The following is a 25,396-nucleotide window of genomic DNA, read 5'->3' on the forward strand; positions in this document are numbered from 1 at the left end:
TCCTCTAGGTCCCAGTTAGGTCCCAGTAAGTTCCTCATCTCCATCTGAGACCTCATCAGCCTGGACTCTATTGTCCATATCACTGTCAGCATTTTAGTCCCAACAAATTAACAAACCTCCAGGAAGTTCCAAGTTTTCCCCCATTTTCTTGTCTTCTGAACTCTCCAAACTATTCCAACCTCTACCTGTTACCCAGTTCCAAAGACATTTTCACATTTTTAGCTACCTTTATTGCAGTACCCAACTCCTAGTACCAATTTTCTGAATTATTCATTCTCAACTGTTATGAAGAAATACCGAAGACTGGATAATTTATAAAGACAGAAGGTTTAAATTGGCTCACGGTTCTGCAGGCTATATGAAAGTACGATTCTGGCATCTGCTCAACTTATGAGAGGGCCTCAGGAAACTTTCAATCATGCTGGAAGGTTAAGGGGAAGCAGGCATGACTTACAAGCCTGGAGTAGGAGGGAAAGAAAGCAGGGAGGTGCCACACACTTTTAAACACCAGATCTTGTGAGAACTGTCACAAGAACAGCACCAAAGAGATGGTTCTAAACCATTCATGAAGGATCCATCCTCATGAGCCAATCACCTCCCTGAGGTGCCACCTCCAACCTTAGAGATTACAAGTGAACATGAGATCTGGGTGGGGACACAGATCCAAGCAATATCAGGGGTCATGGTGGACATGAGGGTGGGCTGGTCTCCCCTCTTCTCACATGGTACCAGGGATGTAGACACATTCAGATGCCTTGGCAGAAAGAGAAGCCAGAGACTCTTGAAGTCACAAAGGGGAGGCATGAACAAATCTTGCATCTCAGTCCCTCACAAGGCAGTCTTAGAAAAAAAATAGTCATGAACAAATTTAGGTCAGTCATAGTAAATGGTGACACTGAACAGCCCACCACACCCTCAAGAATAGCAAATCAAAGACTCCGAATTCTAACTGTATCCCTTCTGCCCCAACTCCTCTTTGACTTCAGGTCCTCTAATATGTCACTTTTACAAGCCTTGAGAGACACATCAGAGCCCTGGGTACTGTCCCTGTTTGGGGTGGAACAAAAGCAAAATCTATTCAGAGCGCACATGTGATGTGACTAAAGGAGGAATTGTGGGATGGGTGAGCTCCCCCATGGGCTCTTGTCCACACTATCCCAAGGATCTCAGGTATCACTCTCCCACCCCTACCACACTTACATGAAGACTGAACACGGCTGCCTCCTTTTCCATCTGTGGAAAGAAAACATACTGTGAGAGGCCAGGGAGGAGGCAGGGCCATGAGACCCTAGAGGAGTTTCCAGAACTGTGACTGCAGACCCAGGTCAGGATTAGGAAACCCTAGGTAAGATGATGTGTTGAAACTGGACTAATTGTCCTAGTGAGGTCTGTCCCACGCGGGTACCTTCCCCTGACCTGTGACTGCTGGGAGTCAGGTTCCCATGACTCCAATGAAGGTGATAAATGTGTCCTTCATTTTCACAAGTTCTTTACAAAAGAGGAAGTGTTGATAGAGGCACAGAGATGGTGCCTCACAACTAGGCAGAATACAAGCCAACTCCTATCTGGGGCTGGGAATCCACCAATGGAAGAAGAAAACTTGGAGCTCACCCCTTTCCTACCTGGGCTGGGCTCTTATTCCTCCACATCACAGCAGTGACCACAGCTCCAGTGACCACAGCACCAAGAACAACCAGGACAGTAACGATGCCCAAGGTGGGGATGGTGGGCTAGGAAGACGGCTCTGGGAAAGGAGGGGAACGTGAGGGGCTCTGACCATCAGGCCTCCAACCCTGACCCTGCTGAAGGGCTCCAGAAGGACTCCTGCTTCCCGTGAGAAGAGACGTGACCCCTCATCCCCCTCCTTACCCACCTCAGGGTGAGGGGCTCTGTCAGCCCCTTGTGCTGCACATGGCATGTGTATCTCTGTTCCTCTCCAGAAGACACCACCACAGCTGCCCACTTCTGGAAGGTTCTGTACCCTGCAGGTCTGGTCTCCATAAACTGCATCCTACATTTGGTCCTCCCCATCCCGCTACTGGGTCAGTGTGATCTCCACAGGGCAGAAGCCCAGGACTCAGCACCTCAGGGTGGCCTCATGGTTGGAGATGGGGTGGTGGGTCATGTGTGTCTTTTGGGGTTCTGAGGGGAAGAGTCAGAACATTCAGGCACTTTGCATTCCTCATGGGACATTCCACCTCATGGGACCATCCTGAGAATTGATGGGACACCTGAAGTGGAGAAGGGAGCAACTCAGACACCAGTCTGGACAGGCACCTGGGGAAATCTCCTATTCCTTGGAAAGTTCTAGTGTCTGAGGCTGGAGCAGAGATTTCTGGTCCTGACCTGAGCGGAGGCAGAGGGACTTAAAAGAGCTGGAATCAGACCCACAAATACAGATTGAGTGTGAGGCAGAGAACAAGGCCTGAGAGGAAAATTTCTGGTGCCCAAGGCTGCTGTGGGGACAAAGGGGACAGCTGATCAGTATTCCAGGGATTGTCTTCTCCACTCCCTCAGAAACTTCATCCTTTATTGTCCCAGAGTGCAGGGCGGGCCCTCAGTCACTCTATGGTGTAGGATCTGGAAACCCAGGAGGACTCTTCCTCCTCAGGACAAGAGGGAGAGGGATGTTTTAGCGTTGGTCCCATTTTCCTTCCCTTCTTTTGGAAGGTGACTTGGGCAGATCTGCAGGAGATCAGTGAGGCGCCCCGTGGCCGCTGGTACCCGCGCACTGCTGCGTCTCCTTCCCATTCTTAAGGCCTTTGCTGAGCCATTCCGCCCACTTTCCCTGCAGGTAGGTTTTGAGCAGCTCTGCCTGTTTCTCCGCCAAAGCATCTGAGCCGCCTTGTTTGGTGCTGTCCAAGAGCGCAGTTCCTGGTTTATGAGGAGGTAACTGGCGCAGTCGTAGGTTAATTTCATCCCCGCGGAGGAGGCTCCAGTCCGGGTCCAGGTCGCAGCTGTGTATACAACGGAGGGAGTGAGACCCATTCCCAGTGACCGCGGTCAGCCCAGGCCACTGAGCCCCGCCTCCGCCTCGACCAACCCCCGGGGATTTGGGCCTGAACTGAAAATGGAATCTGGTATAGGCGCCTGGGGCTCTTGTGGGGTCTTGTGCTACAGCGGGTAGCACAATCTTGGTAACTACTGAATGATCACGAATCTAATTTATAAAAGAGGTGATCTTTGGCCCCAACATATGTAAATGTGTCTAAACGCATTGCAATTAGACTCACAAAGTTAAGTTTTACTTTCCCAGATTGTGTGTCTGTGACTCTGGTCTGTTGTATTTTTAAATTATCTTTATTTCATAGCCCTGAGTTTGTGTGGGCGAGTCCAGGACATCTCAACACAAAGCACGATGTGTTACCGTGTGTTGCAACCAGGAGCCTGGACAGAATTTAATCACCTCAAAATTGCAAGTGCTCAATGCAGCCAAAGTGTCCTTCACCAGCGCTCATGCAACGCCTTTATTTATTTATTATTTATTTATGTAGTTAGTTATTTTTAGACCGAGTATCACTCTGTTGCCCTGGCTGGAGTGCAGTGCCACGCTTATGACTCACTGAAGCCTCGACCTCCTGGGCTCATACCATCAATGCTCCTATTTCAGCCTACCAAGTAGCTGCCACCACAGGCTTGTGCCACCAACCCTGGCTAATATTTCTAAAAATATATTTGTGGAAATTAGGTCTCCCTATGTTTCTCTGGCTAGTCTTGAAGTCCTGAGCTCAAGTGATCCTCCCGCCTCAGCCTCCCAAAATGCTGGTGTTACAGGCATGAGCCACAGTGGCCATCCCATGCACCTGCCTATATTTATGAATTATTCACATCTAAGCTATGTGTATATTTTATTGGGACACTTGGTATTCTTTTCTAACCTGTTTATCATAAGGAGGCAATTAGTTTTTAGACAGCCCCACAGAATGTATTAAAGACCAAGGTGCAAGTAACACTGTGCCAGGCTCTGCAGATAAATGGATTAAAAACTCATAAAACACTATGTTTAAGTCTGATAATTCTATTGCTTCAGAATTCTTTCTCTCTGTTCCTTTACTTCACCTCTTGCTTCTCCAGCCCTTCTGTCTGTCCCTGTCACCCATCAGGCCCTTCTCTCCCCTTAGTCTCTACTACCCGGTCATTACAGAATTGTAGCCCTAGCTCTGTCCCCTCTCCTGCTGCCCATGACTGTTTCCCCCACAGTGGTCAGCAATTCTGCTGATGTGAGTCAGATTGTGTCATTTCTTCACTTAAAACCCTCCAATGGCTCCATCTCACTCTCAAGAAGCCTCTAGAATGGGAGGCACAAGCACAGAGGCTTTGGGTTGTTTTGATCAAAGCTGTGTCTACAGGATATAAAAGCATATCTGTCACATAGTAGTCACTAAGTTAACTTTCTTGAATGAATGAAATATGATTTTGTTAAAAATTGCATCACACAAAAATCACAAAATGAAAAATGCAAAGCAAGTTAGGAAACATTTGGTTTTATGCAACTACCATGAATATCAGTTCATAAATTCATTCCAATGGAGAAAATGTCATATGTTTAACTGTTGAATCTGTTTATTAATTTTCTCTTAGTACATAACCAATTACCACAAACTTAGTGGCTTAAAAGAGCACTCATTTATTTGTCTACATTTCCTTCATCAGAAATCCAGGCCTAGTGTGAGAGATTCTTTGTTCAGGGTTTTGCAAAGCTGTACGCTCATCTTAAGATTGAGGTTCTCCCCCAAGCTTATATAGAGCTCGTTGGCAGAATTTGGTTTCTGGCAATTGTAGGACTAAAGTCCCTGTTTCCTTAGGGCTATCAGAGTAGACAGTGGGGAGAGTTTCTAATTCCTATTGGCCACCAGTGTTCTTTCCCCCTGCCCCCTCCATTTTCAAAGCCCACAGTGGAGGAAACCCCTCACACTGAACCCCTCTACACTGTGAGTCTCAGGTCTCAGGAAGAACCCAGTCTTTTTCAGAGCTTACCTGATTAGGAGAGTCCATGCAGGATAATCCCCATCTTCAAGTCAACTGACCAGGGACCTGAAATCTCTCTGCAAAACCCCTTCACAGCAGCACCTGCATTAGTGTCAACTGAGTAACTGGGGTAACGTGAATAACCAAGGGTAGTTATTGAGGTGTCATCATACAATCAGCCTAGCATAGCCTCGATCTTCCTTTTGTGTTTGAATAGAACATACAAATTGAAGGTAAAAAAAAAAAAAATAGGTCATTGTTAATGATAATAAAATAGATCTTATATAGTCATGAAAATTCTTCTTAAATATTAAAAGCAAATGACATGTTTAATATCTTATAATCAATTTAGAGCAAATGAAAAAGTTCAATGATTCATCCTCTCTTGTGAAGGTGTATTAGTTATCTACTGCTGCATAACAAGTCATTTAAAACTTAGCAACTCAAATCAACAAATATTTATCATGTCCCACAGTTTCTAGTGGTCAGGAATCCAGGAGCGGTTTCTCTGAGTGCTTCTGGCTCAGGGCCTCTCACAATGTTGCAGTCTAGTTGTCATCCAGGGCTTTATCATCTGAGGGCTCAATTGGGGCTGGGGATTCACAAGACACAAGAATCCCCCACGTGGCTGTTGGAAGAAGCTTCATCTTCTTATTGTCTGGCCCCAGCTTCACTTCCTTGTCACCTGGACCTTTCCACAGGCCTGCTTATGACACAGCAGCCGGTTTCCCCCAAGGCTCATGAACCCAGAGAAAGAAAGAACCAGAACCGAAGTAGAAGCTGCAGTGAGGCTTTTGTTTTGTTTTGTTTTGCTTTGTTTTTGAGACAGTCTCACCCTGTCACCCAGGCTGGTATGCAATGGCTGGATCTTGGTTCACTGCAACCTCCGACTTCCAGGTTCAAGCAATTCTCCTCCCTCAGTGTCCTGAGCAACTGGGATTACAGGCATGCACTAACACACCCGGCTAATTTTTGTATTTTTAGTAGAGATGAGGTTTCACCACGTTGGCCAGGCTGGTCTCAAACTTCTGAACTCATGATCTGCCCTCTTGACCTCCCAAAGTGTTGGGATTACGGGTGTGAGCGACCACTCCCAGACTTCATGAGTCTTATGATCTATACCCAGAGTCACAAACTATTATGTCAGCATTACTCTATCAGTTTGTAAGTGAGTCATTAAGTTCAGGCCAGACTCATAGGAAGGGAATGAAGCTGCACCTCTGCAAGGAGGAGTATCAAAGAATTTATGTGCATGTTAAGTATGTACAGTATGCATGTTAAGTAATGTACAGAATGTGATCACCTCAAATTTGCAAGCACTCAATGCAGCCAAAGTGCCCTTCACCAGTGCTCATGCACTGCCTTTATTATTTATTTATTTATTTAGTTAGTTAGTTAGTTATTTTTAGACAAAGTATCACTCTGCTGCCCTGGCTGCAATGCAGTGGCACGCTCATGACTCACTGAAGCCTCAACCTCCTGGGCTCATGCGATCAATGCTCCTCCTTCAGCCTCCCAAGTAGCTGGCACCACAATTAACATTATTGTTTCAGGATTTTGTAAATCAAATGCTTCTTGTATCTGACTAATTTTCTTTATACTTTAAAATTATCTTTTGTAAAGTAATGAATAAAAATTTGAGACAGAGAAAGGAGATACAACAATATCTCAGATTTTTTTGCAAATTCCTTTAATATTAATGTTCTCTTTGATGAATTGCAAGGAAGTTGAGAAAATACAGCAGCTAGATCAAAGAGTTCCAAGACTGGTGCCATACAATAATGCCTTTACAATCATAACTATCTTTGTTTTTCCTCAGAAGTTTGTAATTCTGTTTAAGAATGCCCAAAATGCCAATTGTCTTACTCAAGTTTCTACAAAAATATGTGCCTAATCAGGGTGCTTTGCAGTTAGGAAAATGTATCTCACATTTCTCTCTGTGCAACTAGCTTAGCATCATGACAATGATTCGGTTTGATGTGGTAGGCGGAAATGGTTAACTCCAATCTAGAAACAAGATTTTTCAATAACTAGGTATTCAGTGGGCATCCATTGATCACTGTAACATCTTTCACTGTGTTTTTTAATTAGATGTGGTAGAAGTGATTTGGACTCCAGTATGATTCTGAAAAGTACAGTTATTTTGTGCTTCTAATGTTGCTTTAAAAGCAGCTCTTTCATATTTTCCATTCTTATTGCTATTTCATCACTAGTTATTTCTTTATGTCTTTTCATTTAATTTATTTTGCTCAACAATGCTTTTTTTCTATTCTATCAAAGATTAGTTTACTTGTGTGTGTGGTAAAATGTGAGCAACATATCAAATTCTCAAATTCTTTTCAAGATACAATTGCCTTGCACATCAGATTGAACATTGTATACCAGAGAGTGTAGAGTGTTGCCAATTAGCCAAGAATCAAATGACCTATTTCTAGCCAAGCTATTTTTCATGGCATCCTGGTCCTCTCTGTCACGTGGCTCCTTACAATTGGCTGTGGCTTTGTTTTAACATGTGTAGTTATCGCTAAGGATCCTTGCAATGAACTTTTGTACTTTCTTTTCTCTTTCATTTCCAAATAATCAGGAATGGCACACAAGGTGCATTTTGAAAAATGCCACTTTAAAGATTTGTGGGCCGGGGACAGTGGCTCATGCCTCTAATGCCAGCACTTTGGGAGGCCGAAGTGGGTGGATCCCCAGAGATCAGGAGTTGGAGACAAGCCTGGCCAACATGGTGAAGCACAGTTTCTACTAAAAATACAAAAATTAGCCAGGTGCCATGGCAGGTGCCTGTAATCCTAGCTACTCCAAAGGCTGAGGTAGGAGAATCACTTGAGCATGGGAGGCAGAGGTTGCAGTGAGCTGAGATCACACCACCACACTCTAGCCTGGGTGACAGGAGTGAGACTCCATCTCAAAAATGAATGAATGAATGAATGAATGAATAAATAAATAAATAAATAAATAAATATTTATGATCAAGTAACTACCTGGACATCCTCTCCTGGCATAAAAATCAGAACCTGTGAAGCCACCCTAGACTGTTGCCCAATCATATCCCCCAAAAGCAACCTCTATCTTGAGTTTTGTATTTACTATTCCTTTTCACTGTCTCTAAAGATGTTTACAATAAGTACATATATACCCAAATCACAGTTTGTGTTTTTTGAACTTCCCAGTACAGGGAACTCACACTAGGTGTATTCTTCTGCGATGCGCGTTATGTGTAGTAGAGTTATCTCTGATGTGGGAGGGTGCTGCTCATTCATTTTTACTGCTAAAGTTTTACTTTTTATAAATATACCACAATTTTGTTAATTCCCATTGATGTATATGTGATTGTTTCCAGTTTTTTGCCATAAACATTGGTGTACACATCTCCTAGACACATAGCCAAGAATGTCCCCAGAGTGTATAATCTGGAGGCAGACAGTAGGATTATATGGTGTATGGATGTTAATCATACTAGATAAAGCTAATTTGATTTCCCAAGTGCTTGTACCAAGAATGGGAAAGAGCTCATGTTGCTCATGTGTTCTGAAAACATTCAGTTGAAGGTGGAGATTAAATGTTAAAAACCACTGTCTTGGCTACAGAATCATCCTAGGCATTTTTTCATATTCCATTAATAACTTCCTTTTCTTTACTTTTATCCTGTAAATTATGGTTTTAGACTTTTTTTTTTTTTTTTTTTGTAAATTATGGTTTTAGACTTTTTTTTTTTTTTTTTTTTGAGACGGAGTCTCGCTCTGTCGCCCAGACTGGAGTGCAGTGGCCTGGATCTCAGCTCACTGCAAGCTCTGTCTCCTGGGTTCACGCCACTCTCCTGCCTCAGCCTCCCGAGTAGCTGGGACTACAGGCGCCCACCACGTCGGCCGGCTAGTTTTTTTTTTTGTATTTTTTAGTAGAGACGGAGTTTCACCGTGTTAGCTAGGATGGTCTCGATTTCCTGACCTCGTGATCCGCCCGTCTCAGCCTCCCAAAGTGCTGGGATTACAGGGTTGAGCCACCGCGCCCAGCCTATGGTTTTATACTTTAATCATAAAATTCAAATAATGCTTCCTTTTAGCCTAACCACATAGAGTTTCTGAAAAACGGAAGGAGAGAGAAAGCTCTGAGGGAGGAAAGGAGGAAAGAAGGACAGAGAAAGACAAAATGAAAATTTTCACAAAAGAATAGGAGGAAAGGATTGGAAACAGCAAGTATGTTTAACATTATTAAAATGCAGGGAATTAAAAGATATAGATAACATCCATGGAATAATAGAAACGTAAGAAAGCCTTAATAGTTATTAACTGCTGTGTCACAAACTACCTCAAAATCTAGTGTCTTAATACAACAAATATCTGTTAATTCAAAGAGACACTACAAACACAAGCAAACTAGATTTTATGGGGGTGGCAGAAGTTGGATAAAGAGACAGATTTTACAGGTTGTAATAAATAAGAGTTATTAGTGTGCAGATGGAAATGCTTTTTGATCCAAGTTCTCCAAGGAGCAGATGCCAAGAGGAGCTTAAAGTCTGCAGCATTTTATGAGGGAACACACCTGTAAGGGAATATGGGAAGTGAGCCAGAAATCCCTGGAAAAGGTGGCAGACAATAATGCAAGTGTGACCCCAAGTGCTGGACAGAAGGAGAGAAAGTTTATTCGATGCACCCAAGAGCACAGGCAATCTAAGCAGGGTTGAGCAAGGGCATGGAGGAGTTCTGGAGCCACATTTGGCCATCAGAGGAGTCCCCTGTCTCCCGGTAATGGCCTACCTTAGTGTGCCTGCTGCGACCAGTCAGTGGCTGGGAACCACTCACGGGAAGCAGGGCTTCTGCACTAATCCTGCTGAGGATGTCAGAGCACAGGAGCAGAGCCTTGGTACATTACCTAGGAGTATGACTCAATCCTTCCTTACAGAGGGTTCTGGGCTCTTGAATATCAAAACCACTCAGGCTGGGTTGCTGGATGATTCTGCTCACACTTACAACAGGCAAGGGAAACCAGGAGATCCCCAAAGGATCTCCTGGTTTCTACGCACACTTCTCCTGCCCTCATTGTGTGACAGCAGCCCTGCCTCCTCCTCTTCTCACCTGCTTGTCTCTGGGCACATACTATTCAAATATCCCTGGGTGCAACCACAATTCCATGTTCCATGAGCTTTCATTTGTCTCCTTGCCAGTGTGCCCCCTTTGAGAAATCAGGACCTCCTGCCCTGTGGAGTCCAGATTTTGGAGGTAAGAAGAGCAAAATCACCTTGGAGGTGAATATAATGAATAAAATAAATAAATAAATTCTTTTACTTATGTTATTTATGTATTTATTTACTAATAAATAAAATAAATCAATCACCCTGGGGGTGAATATAAGGAATGAGACACACTTGCTTCGACTTCTTGGTTTTGGACCCACGTATTCTGCCTTCTGAAAACAGCACCATAGAGATGTCTTTGATTCAATACATGTATCACATCCTGAAAAATGACACCCATTCCTCAGAGGGTTTCATCCAAGCTGGTAGTGAGTTGTGCCTGTAGGGTCCTGTCCATGACTCTTGTGCGCCTGGCAGGATCTGAGAGGCACAGGTGGTGATGTGACCAGGGGATCCCACGGTCATGGCCCATGCTTCATCCCCTTCCCCTTGAGGTATGTCCCCCAGGCAGATAATGTACTGAAATTCTGAGCCAGTGGATCAGGAATTCCAATAGGGATGCTGGCCGAGGGTCTGAGAGCAGAGAGGAAAACCACACCACATCAAATAGGTGCCTATGCCTGTGAGGATGAACTTCTGCCCCTTCCAGGATGGATGGGGTTCAAGCTATTCAACTTGTCACTTAGGGGCTAGTCAGTTAGAAATAGTGCCCTATCGGTGCCCATCATTGGTCTATAGTGCTCACAAGCAGAGTATTCAGTGAAAGCAGTAGCTGGATTGGTATTAGTAGGGGGCAGTCAGTGCTGCTGGACTCATTTGTAGCTTCATCCCTACCACTGTGGTTGCTCCACTCATGGGTCCTTCCTATCAGGCCTAGGCTGATCCATGATGTGGACTGGCTAACTTCAATTTATCTTCATTTTGTTTGGTGATTCAGGGCCACGTCAGGACTGGGTGTTTTCTGTGGGTGTTAACATGGAATTGAGGCTCAACCCACATGGACCATTTTCATCTCATGATAGATGGCGCTGGGTCTGTCCCATCTATGACTCTATGGGTCACATAGAAGCCAATACACACAGGCACTTGGAATCACATGGTTGCTTGGTGTCCCATGATCAAGCATTCTATCTTATCAGGGCCAAGAACATGCTAAAAGTTGCTTCTAACAAGGAGCATGTTTCTCTGCTGTGGATTCCATGACCTTACTTCTGATCCCAGGCCCTCCATTCTGACTCCCACTGATGCTTGGTTCAGCTCCATCCTGCATCTTTCCCCAAACTGCCACCTCCAGCACTAGTTGCTGAGGGATGGTGACTGGCTGCACCACAGCCTGCGTCAGCTGCAGTGTCCTTTCCTGTCCAGGCCCCACTCAAAACTGGCCTCCTTTTATATCACCCAGAGTGTGGGCCAAAGCAATATACTTACATGTGGAATGTGGAGTTGCCAGAACTCAGAGAGGCTTACCAGGTAGTGTGCATCCTTCCTTCTGGTGAGGATGCAAGATGCAAGTGTGTCTTTTACTTTGGAGGGGAGAGCCCTGCATGCCTGTAACCAATGGACACATCACACCTCACTGCAGTGACCACTCCTGAAGCTCTGTAAGGTTAATCTTCACCTTCTGTAGTGTAAGTTTTGCCAAGGAATTCAGCGTACTTTCCTCCTCTTCCTCATCCTTCCCGATCTATGTGATATTGCCAATGAGATAAAGAGATTTAGTATTCTGTGTGATGTCTGATTTGTCCAGATCTCTTAAGGTGATTTTTATAGAAGGTTCAGGAGTTAAGGTAGCCCTGAGGGAAGCTATAAATAAATGCCTTATAAATCCCATGTGAATGTGAATCATTCCATATCCATTTTCTAAATGGAATGGGAAGGAATGCAATCACCATATTCACAGCTGCTTGCCATGTGCCTGAGGCCTTATTAATCTCCCCAAGCAGTGATATCCAGCCAGCATGGCAGCTGCAATCAGGACTCCTACTTGGTCAAGTCTGGAGGAATTCCATTCATTCTTTATCCATATCAGGCTTCTTCAGGGACAGATTGCTGAATGATATGGAAGTAACAGGATCTTGGCAGGTGGCCAACACCATCCTGCATCCTTCAGCTCTCTAATGGCAGTGCTACCCCTACAATACCTGTAGTACCCTCCACAAGACCCACCCTGTGACACAATATTGCTTCTGGCTTGGCTGGGATGAGGGAAGTTTTAGAGGATTCCCTTTGGGCTTCAGCACGATGAGAGCCCTTACTCTCCAGACTAGGGACGCAGTGTGGGGTGACTCCAGTTGCCAGTGCATCAAGGCCAATTATGCACATGGGGAAAGGGGAGATAATCAGGACCGGGTTTATGGATCCAGTGCTCCCACTCTGGGCCATAATGTGTCCAGGTTTATTCCCTGGCCTCTGTAAGCCCCACTGTGATGGGGACGTGATGGTGCTGTGGGAATCTGGGCATCAATGTCTGCTCACACCCAGTGTTAATACTTATCCCGTCTCCTGATTAAATGGCTACAGGCTCCTTTGGAGAAGGGCTGATGGATTTGTCCCAACATGTACTCGACACGGTGTCCCAAGGTCCCTCCTTTTAGGAATGTGGACACCTCCTCAGTCACTGGATTCTGAATCTGAAGCTTGGCCGAAGTCTAGGAATTGAAACTGGGATCATGACTTTGTATTTCCTCAAACACCCTTGGCCTTCTGCTCCTGAATTCTTGCATTCCCGTCATAAATATCAAGCAGTGTCCTTGCTGGCTGCCCTTCTGTTCTGACCCTGGAACACCACTCTATTAACCTTTCCCACAACTCCTTGAAGGTCGAGCCTGCTTGGCTGCTACTCTGGGTTCTCACAGTAATATGGCCTCTATTTTTGCACATCACTGCAAAGGAGGGTTCTAAAGCCCTCACTCTTGACCCTGAGGGAGGTGGGTGCACTCACTCCAGGTCTCAGGTCTGCCACAGATAAGCAAAAGAGTCCTCACATTCAAAACTGTCCTGGGCCACATGCAGCGTGCAAGCCATGCAAGTTTGCATCTAGAACGCATGCACCAGAATGCCAGAAACCTTTCTGTTTTTACTTTAGTGATGATTTCTAAATGCAAAAACAGTCATATCCCTAGCAGACAACAAATGTCAGTTGAATGAATGACCACTGTAGTGCACCTCCCTACTCTAAAGGCAATATCTTTATTAATGTAGCCTCAGGACAAATGCCGTTTTGTGGCATCTAAAGAACAACATCCTCTCATGCAGACATTGATTCCACAGTACTTTTCTCACCAGGGCTGCTTTTGTGTCCTCCCTCCCTCCCTCCTCCCACACCAATCCTCCTGGACACTGCAGCACACAACCATATTTTTCTCTTCAGGAAAGATAACCCTAGACTTATGGGTCCAATTATCCAACCACATATGAATCTAAATTAGTCTCCGCTTTATAAAACCATGAGTTTGGATTGGAACCAGCACTGGGATGACTACAACTCAGGGCAGGAAGACGAGTAGGAGAGCAGAAGAGGAGTTCCAACAAAAACTTACCTATGATGAGAAACTATGGGATCCCTCCTCTCTGCAAATTTCCAAATCTCATTCCTTTAACGACTGGAGAGAAGATGGAAAATACAATCCAGGAAGGAGCCCTGGGAGGAGGGCAAGAGGTGAACAGGTGTGAAAATTTGTTTCTTGATACCACAAGGACCCTCGTATGTAGGGACCGCCCTAGGTGACATCCAAGTCTCTGTGATCACAGGTCGTGGTGGGTCAAGGTTCTACTGAAGGGCCAGGGCCACAGACAATGGAGCAGCAAAGATGACTCAGCTGAGCAGTGACCACATAAAGCCCACGGTGGCCTGAGCACCCACTGAGCACAGCCCCGTCTACTCTCCACCCCTGCGACAAATCAGCACAAGAAACACATGGACTGTGGAAGTTTCTCATGTTTTCCATTTATTTTTTCTCTTAAATTTTAGGAATCTTCTCCTTTAATTAACCTCTTATGGCAAGAATTTAAAAAGTAAATTTATACTCGGATTCTAATTTCAATAGGGAAGTAGAAGTTATAGCTCAGTGCATATAAAGTTGAGACAGGGATGGAGACATCTCAGCCCCACCTCTCTGGAGCAGGAAAGATGATTGGGGAGGGAGCACAGGTCGGCGTGGGGAAGAGGGTCATGATGAACATGGGGGTGGGGTGATCTCCCCATCTACTCACATTATGCCTACAGGAACACAGACACATTCAGGTGCCTTTGCAGAAAGCAAGCCAGGGTTCTTGAAGTCGCAAAGGGAAGGTGTGGACAAATCTTGCCTCTCAGTCCCACACAAGGCAGCTGTCTCACACTATAGAAAAAATATTCATGAACAAATTCATATCCGTCACAGTGAAGAGTCACACTTTAAACAGCCCATCCCATGTTCAAAACATCCAACCCAAAGAAACCCCATAGCACAGCTGCATCCACTGTTCCCCCCAACACCCCACACACATCAGGCCCCCCAGGGTCTCACCTTTACAAGCCTTGAGAGACACATCAGAGCCCTGGGCACTGCCACTGCCTGGAGTAGAACAAAAACAGGACCTGGTCAGAGCCCACAGGAGATGTGGCTAGAGGAGGAACTGTGGGCTGGGTGAGCTCCCACATACGCTCCCGACCACAATATCCCAAGGATCTCAGGGATCAGCCTCCTTCACACTTACTTGCAGCCTGAGAGTATCTCCCTCCTTTTCTATCTGTGGGAAGAAAATGTCCTGTAAGAAACCAGAAAGGAAGCAGCGCCATGAGGTCCTAGAGGAACCTCCTAGTCTTGGAACTTAGAGAAGTTTCCAGAAATGTGTGACCGTAGACCTTGGGCAGGATCAGGAAACACGAAGAAAGCAGGTGTGGGTCCTGGACCAACTGCCCTCCTAAGATCTGTCCTCTGCTGTGACCTTCCTCCATGACCTGTGACTGCTGGGATCAGGTCCCCATCACCACAATCATCAAGGTGATAAATCTGTCCTTCATTGTCACAGGTGCTTTACAAAAGAGTAGGTGCTGGCACACAGGGCCCAGGCTGGGTCAGCCCATGAGTGTGGATGGTGCTTCCCAGTAACCAGGCAGGGCACATTTCTATCTGGGGCTTGAAACCCCCAGTGGGACAAGAAATCTCAGACCTCCACTCCTCACCCCTTCCTCACCTGAGCTCTTCCTCCTCCACATCACAGCAGCAACCACAGCTCCAGTGACCACAGCTCCAAGCAGAACCAGGCCAGCAATGATGCCCACGATGGGGATGGTGGACTGGGAAGATGGCTCTGGGAAAAGAGGGGAAGGTGAGGGGATCCCGACCCTGCTAAAGGTGTCCAGAGAGGCTCCTGATTTCCCGAGGAGACATGACACCCCCATCACCCTCCTCACCCCATCTCAGGGTGAAGGGCTCAGGCAGTCCCTGATGCTGCAAATGGCAGGTGTATCTCTGCTCCTCTCCAGAATGCACCACCACAGCTGCCCACTTCTGGAAGATTCCGTTCCCTGCAGGCCTGGTCTCCACAAGCTCAGTGTCCTAGGTCTGGTCCTCCTCATCCCACTGCCAGGTCAGTGTGATCTGGGTAGAAGCCCAGGACCCAGCACCTCAGGGTGGCCTCGTGGTCAGAGATGGGATGGTGTCACATGTGTCTTGGTAGGGGGTCTGACGAGAAGAATCAGAAAATTCAGGCTCTTTGCATCTCTCATGGGACACTCCAGTAGCAGGCATGTGGCCCTCATGAGAATGGACAGGACACCTGGGATGGGGAAGAGAGCACAGAACCCAGACACCAGCCTGGTCAATGGCACCTGGGATATCTGCGGAGCCACTCCACGCACTCGCCCTCCAGGTAGGCTCTCCACTGCTCCACTGCGTCCTTGGCATCTGGGGATAATCTGAGTCCAGATAGGTGACTGGGGACTTTAGAAAAGGGGCCGCAGCGACAATGATTGGCTTCTGTAGAAACTTGACACCCAATGGGAGTGAGAACTGAGTCTGCCTCATGAGTATCCAGGAAGAAGGATCTGAGGCAGGTTGGGAGAGGAAGAGAAACGCTGCGGAGCTGGAGAATCCCTAATCCTGTGCCTCCCCAGTCCATACACCGCTTGTGGGGCCTGAGATCCTGAGAGCCACGCCCGGGGCCCTGGGACTTCACCCTGACCTCGATCTTCCTGTGCCAAGCGTTCTGTCCCAATGTCTCCCTGAGTCTTGGCCCAGCAGTCTGAGAAACCAGGGAGAAACCATGGGCATGGTCCCTGTCCCTCTCCCTTCAATTTCATCCCAGAAATCCCGTCCCAGGACTCCCTGCCTCCCGCTACTTACATGTCCCCCTGAACTCTCAACCCAGGGAGCTTGGCACCAGAGAGTGAGCCCGCCCTGGGAATGGAGGTGTAGAGACAGGTTTCTTTTCTTTTCTTTTTTGCTTTTCTTTTCTTTTTCTTTTTCTTTTCTTTAAATCTAGAAAAGCTGTACTTGCATGCATGAGATAGAATAGAGACCAGTTTGCTTTTTGTTTATTAAATACAGCGGGTAGCAGAATCTCGGTAACCCCTAAATGATCAGAAATCTAGTGGTAAAAAATGTGTCTTTAGCCGCTCGATATATAAATGTGTCTAAAAGCATTACAACAGCATTCACAAAGCTCCTAAGTTTCACCTTCCCAGACAATGTATCTGTGACTCCCACTTGTATTTTAAATATACTTTCATTCCATAGCCCTGAGTTTCTGTGTGAGTCCAGGACATCTCCTCAATACAAAGTAGCACACTGTGTTACTATATGTTGCAACCAGGAGCCAGTAGACTTTATTCACCTCAAAGTTGCAAGTGTTCACAATGCCCCTCACCAGTGCTAAATGCACTGCCTGATTTTAGGAAGTATACACATCTAAGTGGTGGTGTGTATATTTTATAGGAACACTTAGTATGTTATAAATCTAACACAAAAAACAACTAGTTTTTTGGCAGACTCATATAAGGTATTAAAGGCCAACTGTAAAGAACATCGTGCGAGGCTCTATAGACAGATATATTAAAATCTATAAAACAATGTGTTTAAACCTCAGAATTCTGCAGCTTTTGAATTCTTCCCTCTGCTCCTTTTCCTCACCTCCTGCTTCTCCAGCCCTTCCCTCCATCACTTTCATCCCTCAGGCCCTCCTCTCCCCTTAGTCACCACCACACTGTCACTCCTGAACTGTGGCTCTAGCACTGACCAATTACCTGCTACATGACTCTTCACTTCACAGTGGTCCGGATACTGTGAGTCAGCATGTGCAGCGTGTGTCATTCCTTCACCTAAAACACTCTAGTGGCTCCGTGTTGGTCTTGTGGCTTCTAGGTTGTCAGGCACGTGAACATACAAGGGCATACTTGGTTCATCGTAGGGACTAAATTAATTTTGTTAACTGACTGAATGAAATATGAGTGTATTAAATTGCACCACAGAAAATTATAAAATGTAAAACACTGAAAAAATTTAAAAAGATTTTATTTTATGAAACTAGTGTGCATATGAATTCATCGGCTCATTCCTTGAGTCTGTTGAGCCTGTGTATGAATTCTATAAGACTGGGTAACAAGTTATCACAAACATTGGCTTTAAGCAACACCTATTTATTGTATTCATTGATTTATTTTTAAAGACAGAGTCTCCCTCTCTCATCCAGGGTGAAGTGCAGTCACATGATCATGGCTCACGGCCGCCTCAAACTCCTGGGCTCAAGGGACCCTCCTGCCTCAGTCTTCAGAGTAGCTAGGACTGCAGGCAAGTGCCATCATGCCCAGCTAATTAAAAAAAAAAATTGTGGAGACCAATGTCTCACTGTATTATCCTGGCTTGTCTCAAAGTCCTCGCTGCAAGTGATCCTCCTGTGTCAGCTCCTCAAATGTTAGGATACAGGCATGCACTACCACGCCTGGCCAAACAATACCCATTTATCTGCTTATAGTTCCTTAGTCAGAAATGTGGGCATGATGTGGACAGAATCTCTGTTCTGGGCTTCCCAAGCTGCGTTTTCATTTTGAATCCTCCTTTAGGCTTATACAGAGGTGGCAGAATGCAGTTTCTGGCAGTTGTAAGACTGAGGTCCCTGTTCCTTGCTGGCTGTCACTGTAGAGAACAGGGAGGGCTGCACTCAATTCCTGATGCCCATCAGTGTTCTTTCCTACACAGCCTCTTCATTTTCAAAGCCCACAGTGGAGAAAATCCCTCATGTTGAATCCCTCTCACACTGTGGATCTCTATGCTCAGGAAGAACCCGGTCCTTTCAAGGGCTCACCTGATTAGGACAGTCCAAGCAGGATAAACCCAGCCTAAAGTCAACTAATTGAGGCCCTTAATTATATCTGCTAAATTTCTTCACAGCAGCACCTACATTAGAGTTGGCTGAATAACTGGAGGAAGGTGAATGACCAGGAGTTGGTTGCTGAGGCCATCACAGAGTCAGCCTAGCAAGGGTTAGGTCTTCTTTTGTGTTTTATAGGGACACAGTTGGAAATTGAAGTTGTAGTAAAGTGATCATTGTGAACAGTAATAAAATACATCCTCTTCAGCCATGGACATTCTCCTTACCTTTTAAAACTAAGTTACATGTTTAATGTCTTATAATTAATTTAGGCCAGGTGTGGTGGCTCATGCCTGCCATCTTAGTACTGTGAAAGGCAGAGGAAGGCAGATTTGTTGACTCCAGAAGTTCAAGATGAGCCTGGGCAACATGGTGAAACCCCCATCTCTACAAAAAAATTAGAAAATTAGCCAGGCATGGCGGTTTATGCCTGTGGTCCCAGCTATTCAGGAGGCTGAGGTCAAAGGATCCATTGAGCCCAGGAGGTCAACACTACAGGGCATGGTGATCATGCCACTGCCCTCCAGCCTGGGTGACAGAGTGAGACCCTGTCTCAGTAATAATAATAAATAAATAAATTTAGAGTAAATGCAAATTACCATGTAATAATACATCCTGTCTTGTGAAAATGTATTAGTTATTTACTATTGCATAACAAATTATATAAAACTTAGCGGCTCAAAACAGCAAATATTCATCATCTCCCGCAGTTTCCAATGGTCAGGAATCCAGGAGAGGTTTTCCTGAGTGCTTCTGGCTCAGGGCCCCTCACAAGGTTGCAGTCCAGTTGTCAACCTAGGCCTGCATCATCTAAGGGCTTCACTGAGGATTCACATGAAACATGGCTCAGTCACATGGCTGTTGGAAAAGGCCTAGCTCCTTGTTGTCTGGTCCCAGAAGTCTGCAGTTCTTAGCCACATGGACCTTCCTTCAGGGCTGCTTACAGCACAACAGCTGGCTTCCCCCAGAGCTCCTGATCCCAGAGAGAGAGAGAGAGAGAAGGGGGAAACCACAGAATGTTTTATTTTCTACCCACAGAGTCAAAAACTGTTATGTCAGCATTACTCTATCAGTTAGAAGTTGTATTAGTCCATTCTCACACTGCTATAAATAACTAAGACTGCAAAATTTATAAAGAAAGGAGATTTAATTGACACATTTCTGCATGGCTGAGGAGGCCATCCCAGAAAATTTACAATCATGTCAGAAGTGGAAGCAAACACATTCTTCTTCACATGGTGGCAGGAGAGAGAAATGCAGAGCAAAGCGGGGAAAAACCCCTTATAAAACCATCCATCAGATCTCATGAGAACTCACTCACTATCATGAGAACAGCATGGGGGAACCATCCCCATGATCCAATCACCTCCCATGAGGTCTTTTCCCCAATACCTGGGGATTGCAATCCCCATGAGAATTCAAGATGAGATTTGGGTGGGAACACAGAACTGGGCCATGTCAGAAGTGCGTCATTAAGTCCAAGCCACACTCAAGAGAGGGAATTAAGCTGCATCTCTGGAAGGGAGCAGTATTAAAGGATTTGCATATATGTTAAAAACAAAATTGAAACTATTGTTTCAGTATTTCGTAAATCAAAGGCTTCTTTTATCTAATTACTTTTTTTAATGCTTTAAGCTTGTCTTTTAATGAAACTTAATTTTATTTCAAGTTCCCGGGTACATGTGCAGGATGTGCAGGTTTGTTACATAGGTAAACGTGTGCCATGGTGGTTTACTGCACTTATCAACCCATCACCTAGGTACTAACCCTGGCATGCATTAGCTATTTTTCCTAATGCTCCCCCCACCTCTGCCCTCCTCCAACAGGCCCCAGTGTGTGCCATTCCTCTCCCTGTGTCCATGTGTTCTCATTGCTCAGCTCCCAGTTATAAGTGAGAACATCAGTGTTTGGTTGTCTGTTCCTGTGTTAGTTTGCTGAGGATAATGGCTTCCAGCTTCATCCATATCCCTACAAAGGACACTGTCTCACTCATTTTTATGGCTGTATAATATTCCATAGTGTATATGAACCACATTTTCTTTATCCTGTCCATCATTGATGGACATTTGGGTTGATTCCATGTCTTTGCTCTTGTGAAAAGTCCTGCAATGAACATACACATGCATGTATCTTTATAATAGAATGATCTATATTCCTTTGGGTGTACACCCTGTAATGAGATTGTTGGGCAAAATGGTATTTCGGGTTCTAAATCTTTGAGAAATTGCCACACTGTCTTCCACAATGGTTGAATCAATTTACATTTCCAACAACAGTGTAAAAGCATTGCTATTTCTCCACAACCTCACCAGCATCTGTTGCTTCTTGACTGTTTAATAATTGCCATTCTGACTGGCATGAGAAGGTATCTTATTGTGGTTTTGATTTGCATTTCTCTAATGATTAGTGATGTTGCGCTTTTTAAAATATGTTTGTTGGCCACATGTATTTCTTCTTTTGAGAGGTGCCTGTTCATATCCATTGTCTACTTTTCAATGAAGTTATTTTTTCATGTAAATTTGCTGAAGTTCTTTGTAGATTCTGAATATTAGACCTTTGTCGGATGGATAGATAGCAGAAATTTTCTACCATTCTGTAGGATGTCTGTTCACTCTGATAATAGTTTCTTTTGCTCTGCAGAAGCTCTTTTGTTTAATTAGATCCCATTTGTCAATTTTTGCTTTTGTGGCCATTGCTTTTGGTGATTTCATCATAAAATCTTTGAACATGCCTATGTCTTGAATGGAATTGCCTAGATTTTCTTCTGGGATTTTTGTAGTTTTGGGTTTTACATTTAAGTCTTCAACCCATCTTGAGTTAATTTTTGTGTAAGGTGTAAGGAAGGAATCCAGTTTCAATTTTCTGCATATGGCTACCAGTTTTCCCAGCATCATTTATTAAATAAGGAATCCTTTCCCCATTGCTTGTTTTTGTCAGGTTTTTTGAAGGTCACATGGTTTTAGATGTGCAGCCTTACTTCTGAGTTCTCTATTCTGTTCCATTGGTCTATGTGCCTGTTTTTGTACCAATACCATGCTGTTTTGGTTACTGTAGACTTGTAGTATAGTTTTAAGTCAGGTAGCCTGATTCCTCCACTTTGTTCTTTCTGCTTAGAATTCTCTGGGCTATATGAGCTCTTTTTTGGATCCACATGAATTTTAAAATAGTGTTTTTCTAATTCTGTGATAAGCTTTCCTTTTTAAATTAATGAATAAAAATTCAAGACATCACAGAGCCTTGGGTGCTGAGGGGAAAACAGTTTGAGACAGAGAATGGAGATAAAACAGCATCTCTGAGTTTTTCTTGCAAATACCTTTAGTAATAATGTTCTCTTCAATGAGTTAACATGGTCGAGAACATAGAGTAACTAGATCAAATAGTTTCAAGACTTCAGTGCCATAAAAATAATGCCTTGAAAATAAGTCTTTGTTTTGTCTAAGATGTCTCAAATTTAGTGGAAGTATGCCCCTAGCGCCAACTTTATTATTGAATTATCATCTTTTAAAAAATATTTGCCTACACTTAAGAAAATAAAAAACAGCACTGCTCTCTCTATGGAGTAGCCCTTCTTTTGTTTCTTTACTTCTCTAATAAACTTGCTTTCACTTAGAAGACAATTGCCTAATCAGATTGCTCTTCATTTACAAAAATGTAAATTTCATACTTCAGTCAACACATCTAGATGCCAATAACTTTGATTTGATGCAGTAGCCTGAAGTGGTTAACCCAAATTGAGAAATAAGTTTTTGCAAAAACTGGCTGTTCAGTGGGCATTCTATAATAAACTTAATATCTTTCTTTCTGCTATTGAATGAGATGTGATAGAAGTGATTTGGACACCACTATGATTGTAAACGGCACTGCTATTATGTGTTTCTGAAGTTTTTTTCCATTCATATTTGCTATTCCATCACTGGCTATTCCTTCTACTCTTTTTTGTTTCATTTATTTTGATCAATAATATGCATTTCCAACTCTGTAAAAGTTTATTTCAGTTGTATGGGTGGTAAAATGTAACATCAAATCCTTTACAAGGTGGAATTACCTTGCACATCAGATTGAAGATTGTATACTTGAAAATCTAGAGAGATGCCAGTGACCAAGGATCAAATGACCTATTTTTAACCAAGGCCATTTTCATGGCATCCTGGTCCTCTCTGTCACATGGTTCCTTACAATTCTCTGTGGTTTTCTTCCAAATGCAAGTAGTTCTTGCTAAGGATCCTTGCAATGAACTTTGGTATTCTTTTCTCTTTCATTTTTATAAAATGATTGGGGCCATTAGCCACTTGATAGGCAATGCTCTCCTAGTCAGTCTGCCTGTCTGCCTGGTTCCCTCTGAGGGTTTGTGGCTTGACTGAGTTCACCAGCGCCAGCCCCAGCAAGTACAGGCAGAAGTGACTAGGCAAATCCCCCAGCAGCAGTGGGATCCCTACACATGAGATGGGGCAAAACCATCATTCTAGTCCCTCCCATACCTGAGACTTCTTGCACACCACAGGTCCCAGGACCAGAGCAGGAAGTAGCTCTGAGTCAGAAATGGCTTCCATGATGGTTAGGATGAGCTGGGAAGGGGGTTCTGAGAAGGGAATGAAAGGGGTCTCGACCTGCAGGTCAAAACTCTGAGCCTGTCACAGGGTCCAGAACAGCTCCTGCTTGCCAGTTCTGTGAAGGGGTTTCTACCTTATACCCGTTTTTACCCACTTCAGCATAAAAGGCCTGAGTAGCCCCTCACGCTACACACACACGGGCATTCCTGCTCGTCCCCAGAAGGCACCACCACAGCTGCCCACTTCTTGAAGGTCCTATTGCCCTGAGGCCTGGGGTCCCCATGCTGTGCGTCCTGGGTGTGGTCCGCCCTCCCACAGTCAAATCAATGTGATCTCTGCTGGGTAGAATCCCTTGGCCCAGCACCTCAAGGTGACCTTCCCATTAGGTCCTGAGTGATGGGTCACAAGTGCTGATGGCTGATCTGAGGAAAGTCTCAGAGATGGAAAAAATTTAATGAGAATCCCAGCTCTCAGCCTCCTTGTTAGAGGTTGAGAAGAAATTTCAAAATTAAAAATAGGTGCAGGATAAGCAATTGTCCTAATATCTAGTGCGCTTTTTCTACACATGTGTCTCATTGTCTGGGAAGCCACTATTATACTTCTAACGTTGGTGATACTATTTTTCAGTTTTAAAATTTCTGGTTTTTTTTTTTTCCAATTTACATGCAGATTTTACAACCTTCTGACAGTCACCAACTATTACATTGTGATATTAGAAACTAGCAGTCGTTTATGGTACTTTCATGCACTGTGTCTGTGCTGATTCGGTTTCCTGGTATTTTATCTTCTGGTTGTGTTAAAGGTTGTCTCTAATTGTTGGGCACAGAAGACCAGGGAAGAAAAAGATCCCCCGGTGAAGTACACCACTACTGACAAACACATCACTGTTGACAAGGGGAACTGCTGTCCTTTCCTAGTTACCTCCCTGCACTCCTCCTCCCTGTCCCTTCTACCCACCCACCCTCAGGACAGCCTCAGGAGCCTGGGCAGAATCCCCAGGCCCACAATAGAAATACTGAGGAGAAGGAAGCAGCATGATTCGTGCCTCCTTCCTTCCTACAGGGACACCTCCAGGTCACACAATTCCAGCTTCAGGAGATCCTGACGCGCGACCCCGAGGATTACAGTACCTTCCAGGAGCATCCTCTCTTTGCCATGCTCCGGGCTTCTGCGCCTAGTGTAGTGACCCATTACGGGTTCCCTTGCAGTCTCCGTGACAGAACCTCTCCCAGGTGCGCTTGATCCTCTGAGCCGCGGATCGCGCCGCTGTCCAGGTCTTTACGTCCTGCTTCAGGGACATGAACTATTATTTCCCGTCCTAGGCGGGCTGAAAGTGTCCTCCAAGAAAGTTCCCAACTGGTGCCAGCACGCAGCCGCGCAGCAACCGCAGGTATGGGACCCTGAACCTCTCCAGGTGTCAGCCCCAGGAAGGGCCAGAATCCCCGCTTCGCCCCGCCCACGCCAGCTCCTCCCTCCCACTGTGATTAGTCACAGCAGAAGTCAGTCACCATCTAGATGAAGGAGAAACCTGGAGCAAAATGTCCCTAGCGCTTCCCCACCCGTGGGGGGTCAACTGAGGCCCCACACTCCCGCGCTTGGGAGACCCTGACCCGTCTGCCCGTGTAGGGTGGCAGGGACACCTGTGCCCGGAGCCTGACGTCACTCACCCGCTGGCCCAGGTGGTTGTGCCGGCTCAGGAACCTCAGGCCACTCAGTAACACATTCGTTGTGGTCATCGAGAACTTTCTTCAGGGCGTCCACAGTCCTGTCCTATCTTCTCCACCCGCGGCGCCCGCGGCTTCATTCTCTGATCCTCGCCACGGCTGTAGAAGCGCAGGAACCGCGTGTTGCCCACGAAGGCGCCGCTGAGGAGCCCAGGGTGCGCGTGGTGGAGGCGGAGCCCGGCCTCCAACTACTAGGGACTGCGGGCCTGGGCCCCGGGAACCTGCATTTTGTGGGTGGGAGAGGCCCAGGGAACCTAGAACCCCGCCTCGCTCCCCTCGGGTCCCAATCTGCCCACTGTTTCCGGGACGTGTTCCCTCTGCCTCCCCGCCGGGACCCAGCCTCCCGGGCTCCCTCCCACGTCCCGCCCCGGCCCTGGAGCCACTCACCTGGAAGCTTCTTACTGTAGGTGGGAACCTGGGGAGAGGACAGAGGGGCGGGGAGAAAGGAAGGGTGGCCTAGGGCGGCGGCATTTGGAGATAGGACCTCAGGAGTCTGCAGACCCCAGCCCGGGGCGGAGGCGTTCCCGGAGGAGCTGCTGAGCCCTGTAGGCCGCCCTTTACCTCCTGCCTCCCTAGCCCAGTTCATCCTGATTCTCTCCTCAACAGCCCAGGTCTTCCCCAGGGTCAGGGCCCACAGAGTAGTAGGATGGGGCTTCCAGGAC

At 45.7% G+C, this 25,396-nt stretch overlaps 2 pseudogenes across 1 annotated transcript in view; one reads left to right on the forward strand and one right to left on the reverse strand.

The window, feature by feature from the left end:
• The window catches only part of LOC105513910, a 107,412-nt pseudogene that overhangs the window by 22,215 nt on the left and 59,801 nt on the right, over positions 1–25,396 (forward strand).
• Positions 14,044–25,396, reverse strand: part of LOC105513909 — a 47,948-nt pseudogene continuing 36,595 nt past the window's right edge. Inside the window, exons 4-8 of the transcript XR_001002098.1 lie at positions 15,507–15,628; positions 15,287–15,403; positions 14,807–14,839; positions 14,617–14,664; positions 14,044–14,448 (exon numbers count right to left, since the gene is read on the reverse strand). The product of XR_001002098.1 is annotated as a patr class I histocompatibility antigen, A-2 alpha chain-like (transcript). The remainder of the gene's footprint in view (positions 14,449–14,616; positions 14,665–14,806; positions 14,840–15,286; positions 15,404–15,506; positions 15,629–25,396) is intronic.

The sequence above is a fragment of the Colobus angolensis genome, unplaced genomic scaffold (assembly GCF_000951035.1).
Source record: "Colobus angolensis palliatus isolate OR3802 unplaced genomic scaffold, Cang.pa_1.0 Scaffold237, whole genome shotgun sequence".
Taxonomy (NCBI): Eukaryota; Metazoa; Chordata; class Mammalia; order Primates; family Cercopithecidae; genus Colobus; species Colobus angolensis.